The sequence below is a fragment of the Schistocerca americana genome, chromosome 4 (genome assembly GCF_021461395.2).
Source record: "Schistocerca americana isolate TAMUIC-IGC-003095 chromosome 4, iqSchAmer2.1, whole genome shotgun sequence".
Taxonomy (NCBI): Eukaryota; Metazoa; Arthropoda; class Insecta; order Orthoptera; family Acrididae; genus Schistocerca; species Schistocerca americana.
In genome coordinates this window covers 162996127-163020358 of record NC_060122.1, presented here as the reverse complement: position 1 = coordinate 163020358, position 24232 = coordinate 162996127, and the positions used below count along the sequence as shown (strand labels likewise).

At 41.2% G+C, this 24232-nt stretch overlaps 1 protein-coding gene across 1 annotated transcript in view; it reads left to right on the top strand.

Annotated features, from left to right (window-relative positions):
* The first annotated feature begins 1744 nt into the window (after positions 1-1744).
* Positions 1745-24232, top strand: part of LOC124613330 (hemicentin-2-like) — a 793017-nt gene continuing 770529 nt past the window's right edge. The window contains exon 1 of the mRNA XM_047142026.1: positions 1745-1822. The gene's annotated coding sequence lies outside the window, so the exon portion shown is untranslated. The remainder of the gene's footprint in view (positions 1823-24232) is intronic.

Below are 24232 nucleotides of genomic sequence, written 5' to 3'. Positions count from 1 at the left end.
TGTCAGAACAACATGACTGGCTACACGTTTGTAGAAAACACCGACATGATCCGTCTGAGTGACGAAGCTGACTGTAATGGAAGGACTGATCGTCGCCTTCTTCCAGGTCGTTCTCCAAAATTTCAGACTCCATGGCGTATCTTTTTCGCCTAAATTACACAACAAATTCGAGAAAGGGTACCTTCACCGTCAGCAGGCGTGGCTGTGTTGCTTCAAGAAGATGCAGCGTACCCGAACTGGACGGGGCCCTACTGCATCACACTGAAGAGAATCCGTCAACGAGTAGACGAGCAATTTCTTTCACTGTTCATGTGTGTAATTGTACAACAAACGATGTACTGAGTCAAGCATAATCAGTTAATTGTAATAGTGATCTCGTTACCGACGTGTTTTCAAATACTTGTAGCGCGGAAATGATACGCTTCCAGACATGGGTTCCACTTCAGAATATTATCTCCTGACTCTGCAAGCCCTAGAAGTCTGTACGGGAATTTCCGAACACCTTGTATATGAAAAATGTAGGTCTAAAATAAAATTGGTGGCGTGGGATAAACAAGAGAAAGGAAGAGTCCGAAATTATGTAGGCAACGAGATAATTGAGCAAACTGACTCATTTTGTTAGTTAGGAAGTAAGGGATGATTGGAGAACAGCAGAAGCCAGGAGTACAACTGCCCAAGCAAAAATTGCCAACAGAGTGAATAATAAGACTGTAACATCAAAATACACCTACCCTGAAGCCAGGAAAAGATTCCTGGAAGCCTATATTCTTCACTGTGGCATATTACGAGTGTGTAATGTGGAGTGTAGGAGAAAAGACACTGATTCCTTTCTTGATATGCTGCCATATGAAGGGGTGAAACTGAATGCTGTCAATATCTGATGTTATAACCACTCAGATTACGTCGAATGATATAGCTACAAACAAAGAGGTCCTTAACAGAGTTAATGATAAGACAGGTGTCAAAACAAGTGTGCGACTTCTTGGCCATTTCTTGAGACATGATGGACTCCTGAACACTATAATACTAATGGAAACAGACGTAAAGGAAACAGATGTAAAGGAGGAATACGACAAAGTACACCAAATAGTGAAAGATGAGTGTAAGACCGGCAGAGAAATAAAGAGGTAATCGGAAAGGCATGAAGAGTTGATATCTGTTGCCAGTCCTTGGATTCACCACTACACGAGGAGAAAGACGTAGATAGCTTCGTGCAGATACATCTTTACCCCAAATCTCATTGTTTGCGATTAAGTAGGTCGAATTTTGTAGGCCACTCCACAGACGTATACTTCGTTGCCAGGGGAGGGAACCGGTAATGTATTCGCAGCAGTCGGCAACGCCACAATGATATCTTGCCGGTGTGTGTCGTGCGCGGCGGCCGTTTCCGCGCTCTGCAGGGGCACCGCCGACCGCTGGTGGTAGTAGCAGCGCGGTCCGCGCGTGGCGCTGCTGTCGCCGTCGTGAGCCGAGAGCCGCCGGACGGGGCCGAAGCGACGCGGCGCCCGCCGTCGGCAGCGAGTGGCGGGCAGTGCGAGCGCGGAGAGTCGCGCCACCGCATGGAGACGCGCCCTGCGGCCACCACGGCCGCCGACGCCGAAGCCGCAGCGGCACCCGACGCCGACGTCCGCCACTGACTCCTCCGAACCCCGCGACGGACTTTTTCACACCAGCAATCCCGCAGTACCTCTGTGCTCCCTCGCGTTTTACAGTTAGGGGCGCGAGTGCGTTGCAAACATGCGGTTTTCAGGGGTTTTCCTCTTGCTACTGTGTTCGTGTCTCGCAGTTCGAGCGCACTGGGACGAAGATGATGATGACCGAGGTAAGACAACCAAGACGCAGGATGCCTGGTGGAGAACAACATTAATCCTTCCACGAAATTCTGTTAATATTTTACCGCCTGTAAAATTAATCATACTGCAAAATATTTTAACATATCGGCACGAAATCTTAGGTCGTTCCGGCAAAACGCGGTCGTTTATTGTTGAGAAGATTTCCTTTTAAATTTTTTTATCTCGTGTAACGCACACCTACGTCGTAAGGTTCTATGAGAAAAAGGTTTTCTACTAATATTACCACTACAAATACTACCTTGTTTTGTCTCAGACGACGACACTGGAGCAAAGGTAATGATCCATAAGCAGGCTAGATAATGTATATGTAATGGGCGTCGAAACAAATTCTTTCCTGACACTTCGTTGACACTTAGACAACGTCATTTACAGGCGGGTAAGTACGCAAACACTACTGTATGACCTCTTACGACTTTCGTGGCGAAATGTAATGGTTCGTGGCGAAGAAGTTATTTTCTTCTCCTTCCTCTCTGTTCATAGCTGGGTAACGTGTAGAAGGGCGATAAATATTCATGAAGGTAAATGTCTGAGTATGCAGAATAGCTGAGAAGCTGCTACAATGACCTGGAATCGCATTACTACTATCCTCGTATACATGAACACTTACTGGTGGCTTACCATAGGATTACATTAATTACATCGACCATATCGTAGCATTTTACTGTCTCTAAACATGTGAATGAATTTACTAATTTACTAGCTTTTTGAGGCAGATATAATTACCTCCGTTAATTTTCTGGTAAGTAAGATGAAAAAATATTGTGAATTACTATTTTTGCCAACAGATTTTCCCAAATGATTGTCAACAGCTTAAAGTAAGCAACCCTGTTCACTGAGACCAACATTTCGTACCAGTAATACAAAAACTGACTCAGTAATAATAATGGCTTTTAACGTCTCGAATGGTCCAGTAATTGTGGAAGGAATGAAACACAGTTACAACTTCAAGTACATGTTGGTCAACTTGTCTGTTTAAACAGTTATGGAAGTACATGAATGGTTGCTATTGTTTATTATCGCTAGCTGTCGTCGTTCTGAGCCATGTAAAATACTCGGGATAAATAATTAGACATACCATGTGGCGTGCAACGTTTTTTTCTAATTTGATATCGACTTACTACATCATTATTATGTGGCGGTGTCGAAATTTGTTGCTTGGCACGTTAGCCAATGCAGAGTTTACTTTTTTAACAACGACAACGTCCTTTTTGCAAGTCAACTAACGCTCTCTCACATTCCCCTATGATTAAGGAGTGTATCACAAAAGAAAGTATAAGAAAGGAAATGCTCCAGCGCGCTGCAACGTTATTGTGGAGCGATATTTACGCAGATTTGTATTTACTTAACTTGAAAAATTTCTGTTTTTAGGGCACATACTGAAGGTAGCCCAGTAGCGGCTGATACCGACTCCATGTACAGTGAAATGTGAACTGATATCGACAGAAGTGCTTTTACTGTTTTTATATAGCTTCCTTACATTTAAATTTTACGAATGAAACCTGTAACTGAAACCAGTCAATCATTCACGGACTAAATCTGAAGGGACGTCTTAAATGTCTTGATGTGTAAGAAAGTAGCAAATCAGCAAAGAAGGCAAAAAGCAAACCAGCAACTGAGGCTGTAGAACATGAGGAAGGGGTTGCCAACGCGGTGATCGTATTTTACAATAAGCACGCTGTGGAAAATAGAGACCCTTACACATATTGTGACTCTTTCTCGAACCGTGCAGTTCCTACTGAATGTAATAAAAGGCTTCTTATCTCCATTTTGAGAAGTTTGAAAGAATAGAAAGGCAAAATTTTAGATCAATGTCATTACATCCTACGATAAAAGATATGACGTTGCTATAAAGAGGGCAACATCGTCCAAATGAATATAGGAAATGTAATTAAGGCATAGAACGCTAGGTTTTATACGAGATGTCTCACAAGCCATAGACGTAATTGAAATAGCAGGTTCTGTACTGGCAGAGACACGTAAACCTCTTGATACAGTTTCACTCTGAAGATATACCAAAAAAGTATTAAAGTATTGATTATTTTCGCAAAATTGTGTATAGTTCTAGGTATTTATGCCTCATGAAACGCAGTATGCTGTCATTGATGTCGAGTGTTCATCGGAATGAACGCTAACGTCGGGAGAACGTCAGCTGCACTCTGACAGAGCCACTCTAAGAGTGTATTCTGATGTCGGAACTGGGAACATCAAATTATTTTATGGAATCGATAGAGAAATGTGAAAATGCTTAGAGAGAATGTCCATCTATACTAAAGAAAGGCAGTTTCTTTTAAAAGAGGACGAAAGCGTATACGTGGGTGTGAAATCCCGGTTAATTAATAGTGCAGTATTACCGAGATGCAATCAACTGTAAACGCTCTGTGCTTAAACATGTAGACGACATAATACAACGTGAATATGGTAGGGAAAGTTAACTGCAGAAAGAGCAAAGGGTCGACTTAAGAATTCAACGATGATTCCGAGAACTTTCAGTTCCAAGGAAGCGGAATAAAAGACTACTGTTATCTATTCTTTGGTACTTTTAAGACGTTCGGATTAAACAAAGAGATCGAACCAAATCAGAAAAATCGGAAAGGAAATTGCTTTATTTCATACCGTGGCCACCAAGTTCACTGTGGACGCATGCATTACTTGCTCGGATATGAGAGGGCTTGTGTGGAACCGCGACGATCTCACAGAGGAACCATTTCTGCATTCGTGCGAAGCGACTGTATAGTGTAAATTTAATCTGTGATGGTTAACACGTTCCTAAAGTTCTTACTTCATCAATACGAATCAAATGACTTCAGCTGTGTGCCACAAACCTTACCCAAGTAGGTCAGAAGGTTACTGCTTATTAATTCAGTCAGAGCAAGTGACGGTCTCAAATCATACACATTTATCTTTACAAGAGCGAAGATGTTCCCGATAAACAATCTGTGCCATGTTTAAGTACTGAAATTTTAGACGGAAATTGAGTTATTTTACTGCCAGTATCGTTTATCTCATGGATGCACTATCTTTTCTTGCGTCTTTAGTGCGAAGTCTTTTCACCTGCCTTTATTCATTCTCTCTATCGCATCCCATACGTTTCAGTTTCTTCAGGAATCAAATCATATCAGTATGTTTCATTCTCAGCCTTGCAGAACTTTTTAATGAATCCCGTGCGAACACTGACGGTAAAGTATCAGACCGATCTACAGTCATGCCGTCGCTTCATTATGTCACATACTCTCGGAACGTCCTTTATTCCTCGAAGACCGGTTAAGGTAACAATACTGATATTAACCAATCTGTGCTACTACCAACTATCAAAAAAGGAAAAGAAAACATATTAACTCCACTCTTTAACATTTCATGCCCTTACAAGGAAGCGACTGAACAACAACAGTTTCTATTAACTTCTTCTGTTTTTATTTAATTCCAAAGTCTGTTCGTTTTATTTTGAGTCATTTTATTTATTCTGTATGAGGGACACTTCAGACAGCCTCAATTTGCTGTTGTCGTTCTTCCAAAATTAGTGAAAAATTGTCCAACAGTTGTCCATAGAGAACTAAATCAGCCCTTGAAGCACTTTTATGCAGTACAAATTGCTTTCCGCTTCAGCGGTCTTGGATGGATGTGCTAATCTCATAAACTATTTCAGTAGTGTTCAGTAAGTGGTCCACAGATATTATATATTTTAGTTGTAAAATTTGAATATATCGAAGCTACACCATCACCAAAATGACACTTTTGTTGACACAGGTCCACATTTTACTCTGAACTGAATTGATGTCAGCTTGTCCGTTACTATCGGACAAGTTCGCTGTGTCAAAGAGAACTGCATCATATGACATTAAAAATAAATCTTAAAATATCCTCCAAAGTAACGTCACAACCCGCACTGAGAGATATCGTTTCTGGCAAATTCTTCTCTGTATTTTTAAGAGCTGAGAGCTTGGAATGAACTACAGTACGGCCATAGTTTCTGGTCTCTGTCACTGTCAGTGTACACTGTAATATCATTCGAAATATGTAACATTTTAAGATTTTCTATCATACTCTCTTCGCATTGAAATAGAAGGTTGAAGACAACAGGAAAGGAGTTAACTCTTATGGAAACTTATAAAAGCTAGAGTGGGAAAAAAATGACAGTGACAACTACTTTTCGACGTCTGTATACAGCGGCTTTCGCACCATTTCTTTATACGCAGGAGGCAGAAGTTTATATAGGAAAGAATGCGGACGGACAACTAAGCGAAAGCTATACCGCCTGGGAGGTAGGCAGCCGCGCGTGACACGCCGACACAGCAGCGCTGAGGATTGCGAGGGTTTCCGCATGCGGCGGTGGCGGCGACGAGACCCGGCGTGCCACGGTAGCTGGCGGCCGGCCCGCCCGTAAGCTGCCGCCTACACTCTGCAGTCCTTTCACGCAGGACGCCGGCCGCATGTTTGAAGCCGAACGGTAGCTTCTTGTCCACCGTTCGTCGTTAAATGAGGCGGAGGTAACTGCATTACCGGACCGCCAGCCTTCGGAAGATGTTTGCAGCATCGTCCAATGGAAGCTCTGTTTACCGAGAAAACAGTCGAATCGTAATCTAACTTCTTTTTATTCCATTTCCTGGTGTATTAAGCTAGAATTTCTTAGGTATCATACTTACGAGGATGGCCTGTTGTTTTGCTACAAGAACAATAAAAGCAACTCATCTATTGGTTTGTACAAAACGTTTGATTCACCTTTGTCATCGTATAAACAGGAGTTGCCATATGTGGGTTTTATCTTCCCAAAGTTATGACCGATATGTCTCCTTTATATCGGTTTGTAGTTCATAATTCTCATATTCTATTCCATCTACATCTGTTACACTTCCATTAATGGCACATGCATTTAATACATTTCGAACATTTCGTTCTTTATTCATTCTCTTCTTTTGCAGTCCTTTTCTCTCTTTAGATACCTCATGTCTGCATCTTGCAACTCATTGCCATCTTTCACTTTTATTTCTCCAACAATCGTCTCCATACTGTAGTAACCGTATCGCTGTATGTATAATTTAAATTTCGTATTTTTTTATTGTTGTTGTGGTCTTCAGTCCTGAGACTGGTTTGATGCAGCTCTCCATGCTACTCTATCCTGTGCAAGCTTTTTCATCTCCCAGTACCTACTGCAACCTACATCCTTCTGAATCTGCTTAGTGTATTCATCTCTTGGTCTCCCTCTACGATTTTTACCCTCCACGCTGCCCTCCAATACTAAATTGGTGATCCCTTGATGCCTCAGAACATGTCCTACCAACCGATCCCTTCTTCTGGTCAAGTTGTGCCACAAACTTCTCTTCTCCCCAATCCTATTCAATACTTCCTCATTAGTTATGTGATCTACCCATCTAATCTTCAGCATTCTTCTGTAGCACCGCATTTCGAAAGCTTCTATTCTCTTCTTGTCCAAACTATTTATCGTCCATGTTTCACTTCCATACATGGCTACACTCCATACAAATACTTTCAGAAACAACTTCCTGACTTTTAAATCAATACTCGATGTTAACAAATTTCTCTTCTTCAGAAACGCTTTACTACTAAAAATTGGCCAATAAAACTTTTAATCGTTTACCTAAATTTGAACCCATTCTTGATACATTTGATATGATATTTGTTAGCAAAGGTTTCTAAATTTAGGCAGAATATTGAGAAATGTAAGGGAAATTTAAGTAGTTTTCAAGTTATATAAAATTTTTAATAGATGTTCACTTCTGTTTTTTCTTGAATGTCAGTCCATACAACATCGCACCATTCAATGTCGAGCTTTTCGATAAACTGTTACGGGTTCGATCAGGTGATAAATTATTAAAATTTCCCTTAGCAATGAATGTGTAAATACATTATTTTGTAGGTTTCATAGCACAAGGATCTTAGAATCCCGAGGTTGTTGTCTTTTACACTTTCCAATAAAATAGCAAGAGTATCACCTTCAGCTCTGCAGTAACAGCACTTCAGTAAAGGTTTTAACTTTCATTTTCTTAGTAGTCTTGTGGTTTGCTCTTAATTCCTTAATGGTGACGATTTCCGACCCCTGAAGATCAGAATTAAGGAACCATGGAGTGTGAGGTATGAGCATCGACCAGTAACAAGTTTCTGACGATGTACGTAGCTTAAAATTTAGGGTAAGGAGTGATCAGCAATTCATGTCTGCCTATTTTTTTATATTTTACGAAGTCCAACAAAATATCCAGGATATTATCTTGAAGTGTGCGCTAACCGAAGTATAGAATGGGAATTAAGCCTTCTTTTGTTGGTGGCCATGTGACCTGTGCTTTATTTCTTAATGGCGACAATTTCCATCAGTACAAGACCAGCATTAAGAAACATTGGTGTAAGCGGTATGTGCTATAGGACAGCTAAGGACATAGTCACATAGTCACTTGGAGTTTGATATGCTCTGATGCTGATATCCCTAAATAAAGTGCCAGAAGTGATGAACAGTTTTTGCCTCCTCGTATGTCTCTGTGACTTTATATTTCACACACGACAAGAAGTTTCCAAAGTGTCACATTCTACTGTGCAGTAATTGCTACGTAGGAAGAGTAATAACTTTCGTAGGTTGAGACGTGGCATAATCTTCGTCGTTTGACGGTGAATATTTCTGTCCACTAAAGACAAAGATTAAGACACCGTGCATTATGAGCTACATGCTATTTGATAGCCTAGTACCAAGACCCCTGCAATTTAATATCCTCTGATGTTTATACCTCAACCACTGAAATGAAAAATTAATAATTTCGATTTTTTCATACCTATATTTGTAAGCTTTATACTCTCCAGTAAATTATTCAGGACCTCAGCCTTCAGGTGTGCAGCAATCGCAGTTTGGAAATCATATTAACTTTGGATTTGTTAGTACCTGTATGCCGTGCTCTTAATCTTTTAATGATGTTCATTTCCTCTCACTTAAGACTAGAATCCATGTGGTATGGGGCATGCACTACTGGACAGCGCTGTTACGAATTTCTTAGAATTTCATATTGATATTTCAGAAACGTCGTTTTGGGAAGATCCAATAAATTTCGTGGAAACTCACTCTTCATGAAATTTTTATTGAACTTACGGGATGAATAAGAAGGCTTTAGGTGATATACGTATAAGGTGAACGAAAAATTAATCCGACGTTGTGGTCCGTCAAAGTGTGTGACGGCTGGTGTTAACGTGACGGAGAATGGAGCAACTTTTACGTTTGTTGTTTCTCATTTCATTACTGACTTGCGATGAACAAATTATTCTACACCATTCAAAATTAGCAGTTCTTAGGTATGTAATACCATGGTCGCAACCTGCCTAGAGTAAATAAAGAAAGAAGTATAGTTTTCTTGGAGGAGTCACGCGAGCGAACCACATTCGTTGTTAGCTGTTCAATATCCTACTCGAACCAATACAGCCAAGTTCCCTCTCCCGTTATGATGCTGTCCTGTTATGTCGCTGTAAACGGAGTTCTGAATTTACTAGGTAGATTTTCTCAGCGTCCTTACACCAGCTGATAAGACACTAGGACACTGTTTTCGAGTCTTGCACATGTTGTACTGGATCCGTCAGAAATGTTTTTTTTTTTTTTTTTTTTTTTTTTTTTTTTTTTTTTTTTTTTTTTTTTTTTTTTTGCAAGAATTATTTCCACATCTGCGTATTCCCGTAGCACAGAGTTGTGGCAGCTACGCGTTCATGCAACATCGAACGTAGTGCAGCCTTCGAAATGCTTAATGATGAAATGCTCTACGTCACTGTACGTCACATGGCCATCATTTATAGTCTCGTTGGCACAGCTTGTATTTGGAACAACAACCGCTTTAGCTCCCTCTTCACGAAATGACTTTCGGAAATTCTCAATATATACAAGTGATCCGCATTCTACTCGTGTACCGGTTTTATGTAGAGATATTCTCGTTTATTATTTGTTTTACAAGGTGTACAACAATTGTAGTGCCGTTATTTCCTAATATGACACATGTCTTATTTCTGATATACGGAAATTCTACGAGTCCTAGTGAGTAAAATTACTACCCTTAATAGAGCTCAGACTAAGTAACAGATTTTGAACACTGTCCATCGTGAATTTTTCTGCTTGTGTAACGAATAGTTGAGTAGGCGTGTGTTATACTGGTTGTTCTAACCTAAGAACGTATTCCATATAAGAGGACATGTACTGAACCGTAATTCAGTAAGGTGTATTCACCTTTAGACACATGAAACTGTCTGAATTACGTTAGACCATATCAGTTAAACAATCTGAACTGCCTTCCCGAAATAACCAGTTCCTTGCGTTCCCAATTGAAACAATAGTTATAAATACAGTTCTTATAAATTTAGTTTTCTAAATTTTTTGTTGCATTCTTATTTACAGCCCAAATGGATGACTCACGTGCCTCCTTGTATGTAGCAGAATTGCTTCCGGCTTTTATGTCAATTTAATTCTGGTAATAGTTACAGGAAAGAAAGTAAAAGGTACCAAACGTAACCGCCAGAGATGGATAATACATGCTGCATATTAAAGAAGGCATCCAAACTATGATAATACTATATCCAAACATTCCTGATAGAAGCAGAGGGTCTTGCGACTACGATATCATTCATTGTCCATATGTCTTTACTGAATCTCTACTGTGGCAACGGAAAATATTACATCAGTGTGCTTACTTATCTACAATTTTTCCAGCCTCAAAACACATTAAATGCAAGAACTTCAAGTTCTCTTTCCACAGTAGTCTTCTTTGCATAATACTGTGGCAAATATAGGTAGATTTCATGTTTGCTTGGTAGTCCCATAACACGTATACTAAATAAAGAACAACTAAATTGAAAATAAAATCACAATAATTTTGAACATAAAAAAATCTGTTTTGCTGTCTAATTTCATATTCGAAGAAGTTTTTTACTTTCAGTCCTTTGTCGTTCAATTAATTGCAACGATAATTCGACAAGGAACCGATCAGCAATCAATTGAGCCACGGAAAACTAATCACTTTCTGTTCCAGCACTCATCTCCTTGAAACGCAATGGTTATTGATTATGTCACCAGCGTGTAGAATTACGCACTGTCGCTTTACGGGGAACAATTTGAGTCGCATTTCTCGCTAACCGTACGTGCGAGATGTATTCTCCCATGCTGATTTTCCACTGATCGTCATTCACATTAGTATTCTCTTTTATTCAGAATTTCCAAGGAATTTCCAATGACAGTTCTCGGTATACGCTTTCTTTCTTACCCGATGCAGAAAGAACGTGTTAAGACCAGTAATTAGGCTCTGTTACAACGAACTTCATGTTATTCAATTTACATTACGGATAAGCGATCGAGTACCTCATTATGAAATACATCTAAAATTACAAAATTCATTTGTTCCTATTTCTACATGTGTAATAAAAGTGCTGTACATATTCTGAACTAGAGTTTCCAAAATGTAGTAGCACATCGCACTACAAAAGTAAGAATAATTATATGCAGTGTTACTAGTAAATTAGGTTCCTGTCATTGCTTTCGTTGAATGTGGTCCCATCTGACAGCGCAATTCCCTGTTGAGTGTTAGAAACCACCACAAAGCACTGTCTCTTTTTATCGCAGCCCATTAATTGGGCGATGTCCTATACTGACTCTGGATTTCAATATTCTGTCTTGGCCTTTATTAGGGAGAGCGTTATAAGAATAACTAAGAAGACTATTTATCAATACATTGCTTACTACATCTAATATTAACCACGTAAAAACTATTTCCTGGTATAGAGCATCATTTCAAGTTTTCTCTGCCTCATCAGTTATATATGCTATAACCAAAAAATATTTGCGTCCATTTTCTGGACAATCTTGTATAGTATACCAGTAGAGACGAGCGAAGCCCACTAATTCCACTTACAGAATTCATGAAGTCATTATTCTGTTTCCAGTAATTTAGTAATGTCGACAGAGTAAATAATGTCTCTTGTTTCATTGAAATTATTATAACGTTCTGCTGTTATTATATTATGAGTTGGTATGTGGAACTGAAAGTCTTCCAAAAAGTACAGAGTCGAATATTCCAAATATTGAAACTCTCTGCAGAGTTAAGGAAACGAAATTTGGACACAAGTGCTTCGCATTTACAGTTAAGTACCGCCATGTCATGTCTATATTATTGTTTATAACACACGACTCTCCAGTCTATACTCACCTACAGCCTGTTTGAACTAAAGTCTTGTAAGTGAACGACCTTTCTTTAAGAGTCTCCACAACTTTGATAAGCCGTTGTAACATACGACTTCTTAAGGAAAACTTGTAAGAAAAGAAATAGGGGACTTATCGTGAAAACGTGGAAGACCTGTGTTCCTCTTTTCTCTGTGTCTGCATTAAAAACTAAAATCCATTCCTTCACTTTTCCAGAATTTTTGAGAAAAGTGCTTTCTATGAATTTTATCAAACTCTCATACCTTGTGAAGATATTTTGAAAGAGAGCACTTCATTTTGAAGCAATAACATTATTTTATAGATTTTTTTTACGTTCATGTACCACTATCAAAAGTAGAACCAGTTACGACTGTGGAAGGTCAAGGTAGGTCATAAGGCTAAATGTTATATCTGCAGCGCTAAATTATTTAGAAAGCCGTGTCTGATATTAACATTTTCTAATATGTTTGATGCTGTTTACCAGTTTTGGAATGCCATAAACAGCTGTAAATGCTAATATATGGATGCAAAGAAGAATTTTTTGTGCCGATGTCGTGTAACAGCAGATATTCTGTTAATTTTTCGAGAAAGTCTGCCTACTACGTAGCAATATTATTTCTCAAAAGTTTAAAAACGATTGCTTCGGAGAAATTTAGTTTGTGGAGCAATTATAAAAATCTTAATTTTTCTTCCATTAACTATAACTGGTTCTCAATTACTTGATGATTGCTATGTTGATCAGGAAATATTAGATTTGAAGAGGGCAGCGGTAATGTTTTACGAAACATTATAGGATCGGTCCTGAGTAACTGATATCTATAGTTTTTGCCTATTTCTTGACTCTTCCGACATTCTTCAGCAGATCGTAGTTAAACGTCTGGGAATTTGTTCAACGTTCGTGAATATGTTGACTAAGCTCAGATGAAGTGGGAGGAAAATAAGTCAAGCTCGGATACAGATGTTGGCAGTAAAAGAAAGTTCCTTTGACGCTCTACCTTAAACAGCTTGCTGTATTCTCCAAGGTTGTAATGTCATATGGCTAACAAATAGGTACACTGAAATTCATAGGCTTCTCCATATATTTCGCTCGTGAGTTAAAAATTCTTCAAAGATGCATAATTTTTGGGTAATGGAGTAAGTGTGATATGTATAGAATTTTCGCTAAGAGTAAAAGAAGCTCGCTTCGGAACAGTTTAATATAACTTGCTAAGCGAATTCCGCAAAATAAGTCCACGGTGTGATGATAACACCGATAGGTGTTCAGATTCAAACCAGATACATCTATGTGCTAGATAAACTAAATCCAGATATTTTAACAATATTCGAGATTCGTTTCTGATGCTATATTCCATATTTTGTGGCCGGTAAGTGTGCCGCAAAACGTACGTAGCGTTGAATAACGAAAATGATCATTAATTGCAGAAATACGATTAAGTTGGTACAAAAAAATATATTTTGTATTAATTGCGATGACCTATTCTCCAAGGAATAAGTGCAGTTGTTGACGAAGACTTACGAAAGGAGTGTGCGGTATGATTCTGGAAGTTAAATGTTGCTATACTTCTCTCACATATCTTGCTTCTAACGTCCTATTAACTGCTGCATGTCCAGAGGGTTTGTTTTGTCGAGATTGGGCAATGTAATCTATTGTTATATGGTTACTATCCTTACTAGTACGAGTCACGTGAAAAGGAGGATTACTACGAATTATGTGTAATGAAATGTGATGCTATGCTTCATTACTCTAGATGTTTTTGACACGTTTGCACCATGAAAAACTCGTTCATGTTTTTAATTGTATCTCATAACTAAATTATAGCGTGGTTATCTTCCATTCCCTATTCCATTCGTGTAATGTTGTTGAGAACAGTGGCTCCTGCTCGGATTTATATAAGCAGTGACACAGAGCATTTTTAATATCCGTAGGTAATCGTATCATAGGATTGCCAGTAATATTCTTAGTCACTTGCATAAAGAACCGTAAAGAGAAGACTACACAACACAAAAGTTGTATCTATGTTACCGAGAAGTTAATAATATTGCTAGGTCTGAGGTGTTAGCGTTGCACTTAAAATATTAAACTGCGTAGAACCTCATTCACTCGTATGTATGTTCTAGTTTCGTCTTCCCGGATTTGTCTTTTGCTCTGTTTTCTGTGAATGTTAAAGAAGACAATGCTGGAGGTTCCTTAGTGCTTACTGAGATCTGTTGCGTGGACCAAACATAGATTTCCTTTCAAGATATCCAGCAGTTTCAATTTGTACCAGGTATTTAACAGTCATGACGGCCGCGTGGATCATTAATAAGCAACGTAACCTGTAAACTAATTGTGCCTCATCAAAAGCCTCCTATTCGCCTCAGATCCTGCATTCTCTTCTTCGTTTTCTAGAAAGCTCAGATATTCTTCATTCTCTGTGAGTCGGCTTATTTATGCTCCCCGTCCAAAGAGACACGTCGTCTTCTTTTGGTTGTTGGTCTCCGCGTATTCCATTCGTTACCAACATCTTGCGGAAGAGATTCCTACCACAGTTGTTTTCGGGATTGATTTGTAGGAGTTAGAGGTTTTATTCGGTGTTTGTAAACCAGGGCATTGTGGTTTTGTGGTTCGAATAAAAACTGTAGATCCTCTTCATGGTCAATCTGTCCCCGACCATCCGTTTGAGGTGACCGTAAAGTCGCAGATGTCTTTTCCGGGATGTAACAGTAATTTTCTCTTGTTTGCCATAGACTGCCTTGCTGGTCCATTTTCTCGTGGATTCCGTTCTTGTTATTGAATACTATGAGTGCCCTAACAATTCTGCGCTCATGTTTCTCCAGTTCTTCGATAAGGCTTTTATTTACATTTAGAGATAGAGTTTTTCCTGGCTACAAAACTGCTGGTTTCTGAATTGTTTCACAGTGATAAATCTTAGTGTGTTATGAAGCGCATTTTTTGTTGTAGACTGTGGGCGTCATTTGGTAGTCTATATGTAGTTAACGTATTCGCTTCTTAAGTCCGTTCTTTCCCAGTGCGTTTCAGATATTGAACTTACGCAGGTATCTAATTTTTTTTTTTACTCTGCTGATGTCTCCGAATTTCTTTTTGTGTTTTGGGGTTGCACTTTTTATGGTACTCCTTAATTCCGTTATTTCAAATGATTATGTTTTTATACTATCAGTCCTGTTACTTTATTTTTTTGTCTAGTGTGCTCAAACGAGGAACGTTCAGTAAGAAATGCAACATTTTTTGTTTCTCAGACGATTTCGGTTCAAATATGTAAAATTTGTTGTGATACCTCGGGGAATATTCCCGCTTCAGTCCCTGTTGTTTCATGTATTCGATAGGTGGCTGCGCTGTACGTAACCTTCAAAATGTCTGTAATAGAGATGCGTTGCACGTGGAGCCGACGTTGAGTTTCTTGTGGCGGAAAATCAGAGCATCTCACATATTCGTAGGAGCTCGCAGAATGTCTACGGAGACCAAGGAGTGAACAAAAGCACGGAGAGTCGTTGCGCGAGGCGCCTGTCAGCAAAGCAGAAAGGTCACACAGAGCTTTCTGATTGCCATTTTGCGGGCGGCTGCACGCAGAAGTGACTTCTGCCATGTTGAAACTTGCGGACACGCTCATTCGAGGTGATCGACGGATCAGTGTAAACTCTTCACTGATCAACTGTATGTCTCTGTTGGTAGCGCTGACACTATCGTTCACCAGTTGAGTTACTCAAAAATGTGTTTCCGCTAGGTTCTTCGTCGCCAAACAGAAAACGCTAAAGAGAGAAGGGCCATTTGTGAGAATTGCTTGCATCTTACGAGGCTCATTGTGACAATTTTTTGTCGAACATCGCCACAGGCGATGCAAGGTTGGGTCACTACTTCAAACCGGCAATCCATGGAGTGGCTCCACACCACCTCTCCCCCGAAAACGTGCACAAAATGTAGCGGCCGCGAGGAAAACTAGAGATGCTGACTTCTTTTTGGCACTTGACACCATGAATGCTCCCTGTAAGTGCAGTAACACCTGACAAAGCGAACTGGTTACGTGGCCATGGTGACATCGCTGTCGTATTTACGTCCGAGAAGCAGGAATGGGAGGTTTTAACGCCACGCACTCCATTAATATTACTTGCCATCAGACACTACGCCATCGTACACGGATCTGAATGAACTATCCAATTAGAACAAGAGCAGGAACGAGACTATGTGAATGCATAAAACTGAAACCAGTCATCTCTTTAAAATATTATTATACCGGTTTTAAAAACTTTTCAAACTCATATTCAGACGGTTTTCCGGAAATTACGAGGGTCGTTCTATAAGTAATGCCCTGCTTTTGTTTTTTTCTCAGAACATATTTATTGTTAAGATCAGAATTTGGTGACTATATATACTAACATGTCTTGTCCATGTAATATTTTTCTACGTAGTCTCCATCACGTTCTATGGCCACACGTCAACGTTGTGGAAGAGCATGTATTCCCTGCTGGCAAAAGCTCCTTTTCCTGTCGGAGTAGCCACGTTTTCACAGCATGACTGGCACTCTCGTTATCTTCAAAGTGTTTTTCCCCATAGAGAATCTTTAAGCAGCCCAATGAGATCGAAGTCCGAGGGTGCCAGGTTTGGACTGTAGGGTAGATGAGGCAATGATGTCCAACCCAATCTGGCGATGTGTTCCCGGGTTCTCAGACTTGTGTGTGGGCGTGCATTATCGTGTTGGGGCAAGATTTCTGCTGGATTCTTGTCCAATCGAACACGTCGGAAACGGTTCTTGAGTTTATTCAGCCTTCAAGTATGTCTCAGTATTGATGGTTGACCCTCCTGTCATCACATCTACGAGAATGACGCCATCACAATCCCGGAAGACTGTCATGAATTTTCTGGCAGTGGGGGTTGTCTCGAGTATGTTCTTTGTGGTGAATGAGGATGATACCACTCCGTGAACTGTGACAGAAGGGTCTCTCCGTCGGCCTAAAAACACTCCAACAAGATGGAATGGCCTTTCTTTGAATCTTCTTGTCCTTTGTGAGCATTCGTGGAACCGATCCTGTGCTTCTCTTTGAATATCCGAGAGACTCGATCATTGCAGACTCAATTCCAATGCCGACCGACAACTGTAGAGCCAATTGTGGAGCAGTGATGCGCCGGTCGGCACGCTTAATACCATCTGCACTATTCAGCATTTCTGGTGCAGTTGCTGTGACAGGACGTACCGAGCGTGGCTGATCATGGAGCTTTGTTTCTCCATTTCCTGATGCTGTAACTTTATTTACCCATCACCCAGTTGTACTCATATTAACTGCAGCATCGCCATACACTGCACACAAACGTTAATGGATGTTCACCGTTGTTTCTTTTTCTGCACACAAGAACTCAATAACAGTACGCTGCTTGCAACATGAGTCGTATGTAGACGCCATTTTGACGCTGTACTACGGTTATGCCATCTGGCAGAACCGTTCGAAACTTCACCGGCTCACAGAACAAACATCAAATGTGAAGCACTAACAAGGACGTTTGTCTATGTATGTTAATGGCTTTTTTTCTTTTTTGGGGGGAGGGGCTGGCCGAGCGGTTCTAGGCGCTACAGTCTGGAACCACGCGACCGCTATGGTCGCCGGTTCGAATCCTGCCTCGGGCATGGATGTGAGTGAAGTTGGTTAGGTTTAAGTAGTTCCAAGTTGTAGGGGACTGATGACCTCAGATGTTAAGTCTCATAGTGCTCAGAGCCATTTGAAGCATTATTCTTTTAAATGTGCGGCATTACATCTTGAACGACCCTCGTACGTAGCTATTCGAGCACATGCTTGAAATAGCTATCTAACTTTCTGAAAACTATCTGAAGATGAGCATGAATAGGTTCGAGAAGCGGTTCATGAAATAATAAATGACTATTTCAAAAAACCACTGGTTGCAGTTTTATGTATTTACCACAAATTTAGACAATATTGTCTTTGGAGAGCAGCGACGTGATGCTATATTTAAGTTAAAATGAACAGTCGGGATCAAAATAATGTTTTGTGTTATGTAAAAGTCATCTTCAGAATTTTTGGACCCCTATGACTGGTGCTGGCGGCTCCTTGGTTTTCTCGTGATACCACGATCGTACACTATTTACGTTGAATAATGAATAACGATTGATCTAAAACATCCGTAACGCAACGAGACTATCCGTTCACTGGTAGTAGCTGTAAAATTCTCTCTCCCGGTTATGTCACTTGTTTTCCACAGCTGCGTCTGTCGATTCGTCGTCTGGTGTTTCAGTATTGGATGATAATACCAACCGTTTGTTCAAATGTATGCCGACCAATTTTATTGTGTTTTTAGTTTCCTCGTTAGTCAGGGTATTCTATTGCAGTAGTCATGACACAATTTTTTGCTGTCTAGCCTTGTAACATCACAACAGGGGTGGCCAATGTTGCAGAAGCACTAGCAAAATAACCCTGTGATCAAGTGGTTAGTAGTTTTGGCTAGTAACCCCGAGATCCATGATTAGATTCTCTGGACATACTTCAAATTTTTCTCTGATGGTACGATCTGGGAGAAAGTCCACCCTGCCTTGTGAGGCCAAATGAAGAGCCGTTTGAATATAAAAGCATCGAAATTGACCCACAAGTCACTGAAGCAGAGTTACGTCGAAAGGCTTTTCGCCCATGCTGGATAACACACTCCATTTTCTTAAGAGTACGAAAGCATCAACCGTTTTGTTTTCACGTTACATTTTTACGGGTAAACTCATGATGTATGACAACATATTTTATCCTTTGCAAGATTCCAGACCATTTCTGTAGGATTTAGGTATAGATACTATGGTTGCAGTACGAGAGGAACCAATCCTTGCAAAATTGTGACAGTCGAATCAACGTATTGTTGTGGCTCGTTAATTAAGGAGCAAAGTTGTTCTTTTATGCTAAAAATTGGTTATTCGTTATCTCTGTGTAAGTAAAATTTTTTTCCGTCCATTTCAGTGTGACAGTCCGAAATTTTCCTGTCATAGTAATACAGGAAAATTGAATGTGAAACGAAACTTTGCGTTCACGACAATGAAACGATTTCTGGGACAGTTATTTCGCAGTACGTTTCAGAGATCTCACATTTAATTTATTTAACGTCTATGATCACAAATATTGTGGGTCCTCTGGCACCGGTTTCGGTCAGCAACGAAGACCATCTTCAGACCTACTGATCGAAACCGAAAGTTTGAGGATCTACAATATTTGTGATCATGGACGTGAAATAAAGAAACTTATTCTACACTTTCGGATCACTGTTCCATTCGAGAATATGTCGCAGCTTGTGAAATTGACATATTTATTGACAATGTAATGCGTCTGTTTTCACGATCTGCGCCGGCCGCGGTGGTCTAGCGGTTCTAGGCGCGCAGTCCGGAACCGCGCGACTGCTACGGTCGCAGGTTCGAATCCTGCCTCGGGCTTGGATGTGTGTGATGTCCTTAGGTTAGTTAGGTTTAAGTAGTTCTAAGTTCTAGGGGACCAATGACCTCAGATGTTAAGTCCCATAGTGCTCAGTGCCATTTGAACCAACCATTTTTTTTCACGATCTGCCTAAATAAACCACTGGCCTCTTTAATTCTGATTCTTCATTTTTTTAAAAAATGTAGTGTAGTATGCTCCTTTTGGGAGTACATTCAATGTTCCGCACATAATGGTACCTTTTAAAGTTAAATCCAGTAGATGGAACAGTTTTTATCACAAGATGCTTTGCTATCCTGGAGTCCAGTTCTGTATGACAGCACTTACGAAGTTTCCCTCAGATAGTACTGAGGCGGTCCACAGAGAGTCTTAACTGTCGGCACGCGATATATTGTTCGCCTTAAGGTGCCGAGAGTCCGGCGCCGAAGCTGAAGGGAGGAAAGTGCGGACCAGTTGAGACGGTTATGGACGAGTAAGTGAATTTCGTAGCTTACCACCGTGTTAATTTCTGTGCTTCGGCGAAGCTGAGTTCAAGGCAGGCTTGAGGTGGTTTAGCGCAGAAATAGTTTGAAACTTGTAGTATACAGCAGTGGAAGCGAAGGAACATTATGAAGTGTTATTAAGCCGACGTGTACGAGCTTACGTGGAGGAATGGCTTTCAACATGAAGGTAGTTCCTCGTTGCAGCGGGTTGAGTTGCCGCGTAACTGTACTGGGCAGCGCCATTTTTTTGACTCGATAAAGTGTAGTACGATTATTGCTACACGCCTTTAGTTGCTGTCACATTGGGAAGGCACTGGCGTTAAAGGAAATGTTATCCTGTATAGTTTAACAGAAATGAGCTTTACTCCGGCGTGACATGGGTAAGCACATCTGAAAAATTTCGTTCATTGCCCGTGCTTTTATTGTTTGGTGAGTTTTGCCCCGCTCCTAATAGCACTCAGCTTTATCTGCCTTGCGTAAATACGGTCGGCCAGTGTGCAGTTTTCTTTTTTTTTAAAAAAGAGGTAAATTATTTTCAAATGTGTGTTTAAGTTCCTCTTAAAGCTTTTGCGTGATTTACATTGTGTTGAGTTACCTTAAGGGGCCGAATTTATCGAAACACGCTATTTTTTAGTAACCTTAAATTTGCAATCATTGGCTCATTAGCTGATCGCAGCAATAGTTAACTAACGGTGTTTGGACGGATATCGCTAGAGCCTACTGCCTTTTTCAAGTAAATATTCAGTAATTTTACGACTCCACTAACTGACACCATGCACATTTCATTTAAAGTAAAGTTTTCAGGTTACCCTGTTTACGATAATAGTTTATTAGTAGTCATTGCTATTGTGTTGTACACACATCAAAAAAGTTTTGTGTCACCCCGGTTCCCAGAACTCCTGCAGACAGACGTTTACTGCGGACAATGTACCACAGACACAGTCTCTTTCACTGTTCAGAGATGTCACTAAACCTATCGAAAGGTGTGAACAAACATGCATGAGCAGCACCTTTTAGACGGAGGGGGTCCGACAGCCGATCCGTTCCTGTCATTCCACCGGGATGGAGGTAGACAGCACGTGTTGTCTGTAGTTCAACCATGCCTAGAAGGTCAATGCCACATAGTTACTTTGTGCCAGGAAGGGCTCTCAAGAAAGGAAGTGCTCAGGCGTCTCGGAGTGAACCAAAGCGATGTTGTTCGGACATGGAGGAGATACAGAGAGACATGAACTGTCAATGACATGCCTCGCTCTGGCCACCCAAGGGCTACTAGTGCAGTGGATGACCGCTATCTACGGATTGTGGCTCGTAGGAACCATGACAGCAAGGCTACCATGTTGAATAATGCTTTTTGTGCAGGCACAGGACGTCGTGTTACGACTCAAACTGTGCGCAGTAGGCTGCATGATGCGCAACTTCACTCCCGACGTCCATGGCGAGGTCCATTTTTGCAACCACGACACCATGCTGTGCGGTACAGAGGGGCCCGACAACATGCCGAATGAACCAATCAGGATTGGCGTCACGTTATTTTCACCGCATATGCCTTCAAACAGACAATCTTCGGAACGTGTTTGGATGCAACCCGGTCAGGCTCAACGGCTTAGACATACTGTTCAGCCACTGCAGCAAAGTGGAGGTTCCCTGCTGTTGTGGGGTGACATTATGTGGGGCCGACGTACTCCGCTGATGGTCATGGAAGGCGGCGTAACGACTGTACAATACGTGAATGCCGTCCTCCGTCCGATAGTGCAACCATGGCGAGGCATTCGTCTTCATGGAAAACCCTATCGAACATGCCTGGGATAGACTGAAAAGGACTTAATGGACGACGTGACCCACCAACCACTCTGAGGGATCTACGCCGAATCGCCGTTGAGGAGTGTTACAATCTGGACCAACAGTGCCTTGACGAACTTGTGGATAGTATGCCACGACGAATACAGGCATCCATCAATGAAAGAGGACGTACTACTGGATATTAGAGGTACCGGTGTGTACAGCAATGTGGACCACCTACTCTGAAGGTCTCGCTGTATGGTGGTACAACATGCAATGTGTGGTTTTCATGAGCAATAAAAAGGCCTGAAATGATGTTTATGTTGATCTCTATTCCAACTTCCTGTACAGGTTCCAGAACTCTCGGAATCGATGTATTGCAAATCTTTTTTTGATGCATACAAACAGGAGGTCAGGCTGTGGTGTGGCCATGTGAAATCATTACGTTTGGTGACACATGTAAGCTCGTTCCTTGTTTTAGATGTTCCCATCCTGTAATCAGAGGGTTCAACCACTTGGTAGTTGATGGTTGCGGACTCAGCATCTCTCTTATAGTGTTCTGTGGAATCCAGTTCGCAGATCTACGTGACCGATTGGATAGTGTATACGACTGGAGTTCACTCCCTCAGAGTCGATTAAGGCCTAAAGATGGTATATTGAGTCACCGAAACTTGTTGCAATATAAGAATGTGAAATCAAAACTACACATGGATGTTTCTCAGTTTATTAGGTACTTGAAAGGCCGAAATTCCGCAGACCATAAAAAAACTTGGTGTAACTTTCCACATTTGGTGTTTTCGTAAGCACAATAAAGAGGTCACATTCTACATTCACGAAAAACTCACCCATGCCGTAACTCCACCTTCTCAGTCTTCAAAAAATGGTTCAAATGGCTTTAAGCACTGTGGGACTTAACATCTGAGGTCATCAGTACTCTAGGCTTAGAACTACTTAAACCTAACTAACCTAAGGAGATCACACATTTCCATGCCCGAGGCAAGATTCGAACCTGCGACCGTAGCAGCACCGCGGTTCCGGACTGAAGCGCCTAGAACCGCTCGGCCAAAACGGCCGGATCCTCCGACTTCACTGTTGGCACTGTCACACTGGTATTGTTCTCCGGGCATTCACCACTCACAGACTTCTCCGTGGGATTGCCACAGGATACAGCATGATTCATCATTCCAAATCACAAATCATTCGTCTTCAGTCGTATACGCCCAGCGCCGTTGGTCTATAGGCCACATCAAGACTCATTTAGAAATGTGTGGCGTATATCGCACCCCCATACGTTTTAACTCCCCATTCACTGTTATAGTGTTAATTGAACTGCTTTTCGTACTCTGGAAATCATTAGTGATACCCTTCTCTAACATCATCCGATTTTTATATCCACCATCCATAATGATTGTCGGTATTAGCCGATCAGTGCTTGAGGCCTGTCTGACTTTTCCTTTCTTTTTTTTTTTTTTAATCTACGCTTGCTGTCACTGACCTCTCCTCACTGAATCGTTTCATAGTTACTGCTTCTCTGCTGGCAACACAATATTTGCCTTCGACTTTTATACTGTTGGGTCTGAAATTTGGTGATTGATTCAGCACTAGTTACGGGTGTCCGGATACTACTCTACTTGCCATTAAAATTGCTACAACAAGACGAAATGCAGATGGTAAACGGATATTTATTGGACAGATATAGTATACTAGAACTGACACGTGATTAGATTTTCACGCAATTTGGATGCATAGTCCTGAGAAATCAGTACCCAGAACAACCACCTCTGGCCGTAATAACTGCCTCGATACGCCTGGTCATTGAGTCAAACAGAGCTTGGATGGCGTGTACAGGTACAGCTGCCCATGCAGCTTCAACACGATACCACAGTTCATCAAGAATAGTGACTGGGGTATTGTGACGAGCCAGTTGCTCGGCCACCATTGACCATACGTTTTCAATTGCTGAGAGATGTGGAGAATGTGCTGGCGAGATCAGCAGTCGAACATTTTCTATATCCAGAAAGGCCCGTACAGGGCCTGCAACATGCGGTCGTGGATTATCCTGCTGAAATGTAGGGTTTCACAGGGATCGAATGAAGGGTAGAGCCACGGGTCGTAACGCATCTGAAATGTAACGTCCACTGTTCAAAGTGCCGTCATTGCGAACAAGAGGTGATCGAGACGTGTAACCAATGGCACCCCATACCATCACGCCGAATGATATGCCACTATGGCGATGACAAATACACGCTTCCAATGTGCGTTGATCGCGATGTCGCCAAACACGGATGAGACCATCATGATGCTGTAAACAGAACTCGGATTCATCCGAAAAAATGACGTTTTGCCATTCGTACACCCAGGTTCGTCGTTGAGTTCACCATAGCAGGCGCTCCTGTTCTGATGCAGCGTCAAGGGTAACGGCAGCCATGGTCTCCGACCTGATATTCCATGCTGCTGCAAACTGTTCGTGCAGATGGTTGTTGTCTTGCAAACGTCCCCATCTTTTGACTCAGGGATGGACATGTGGCTGCACGATCCGTTACAGCTAT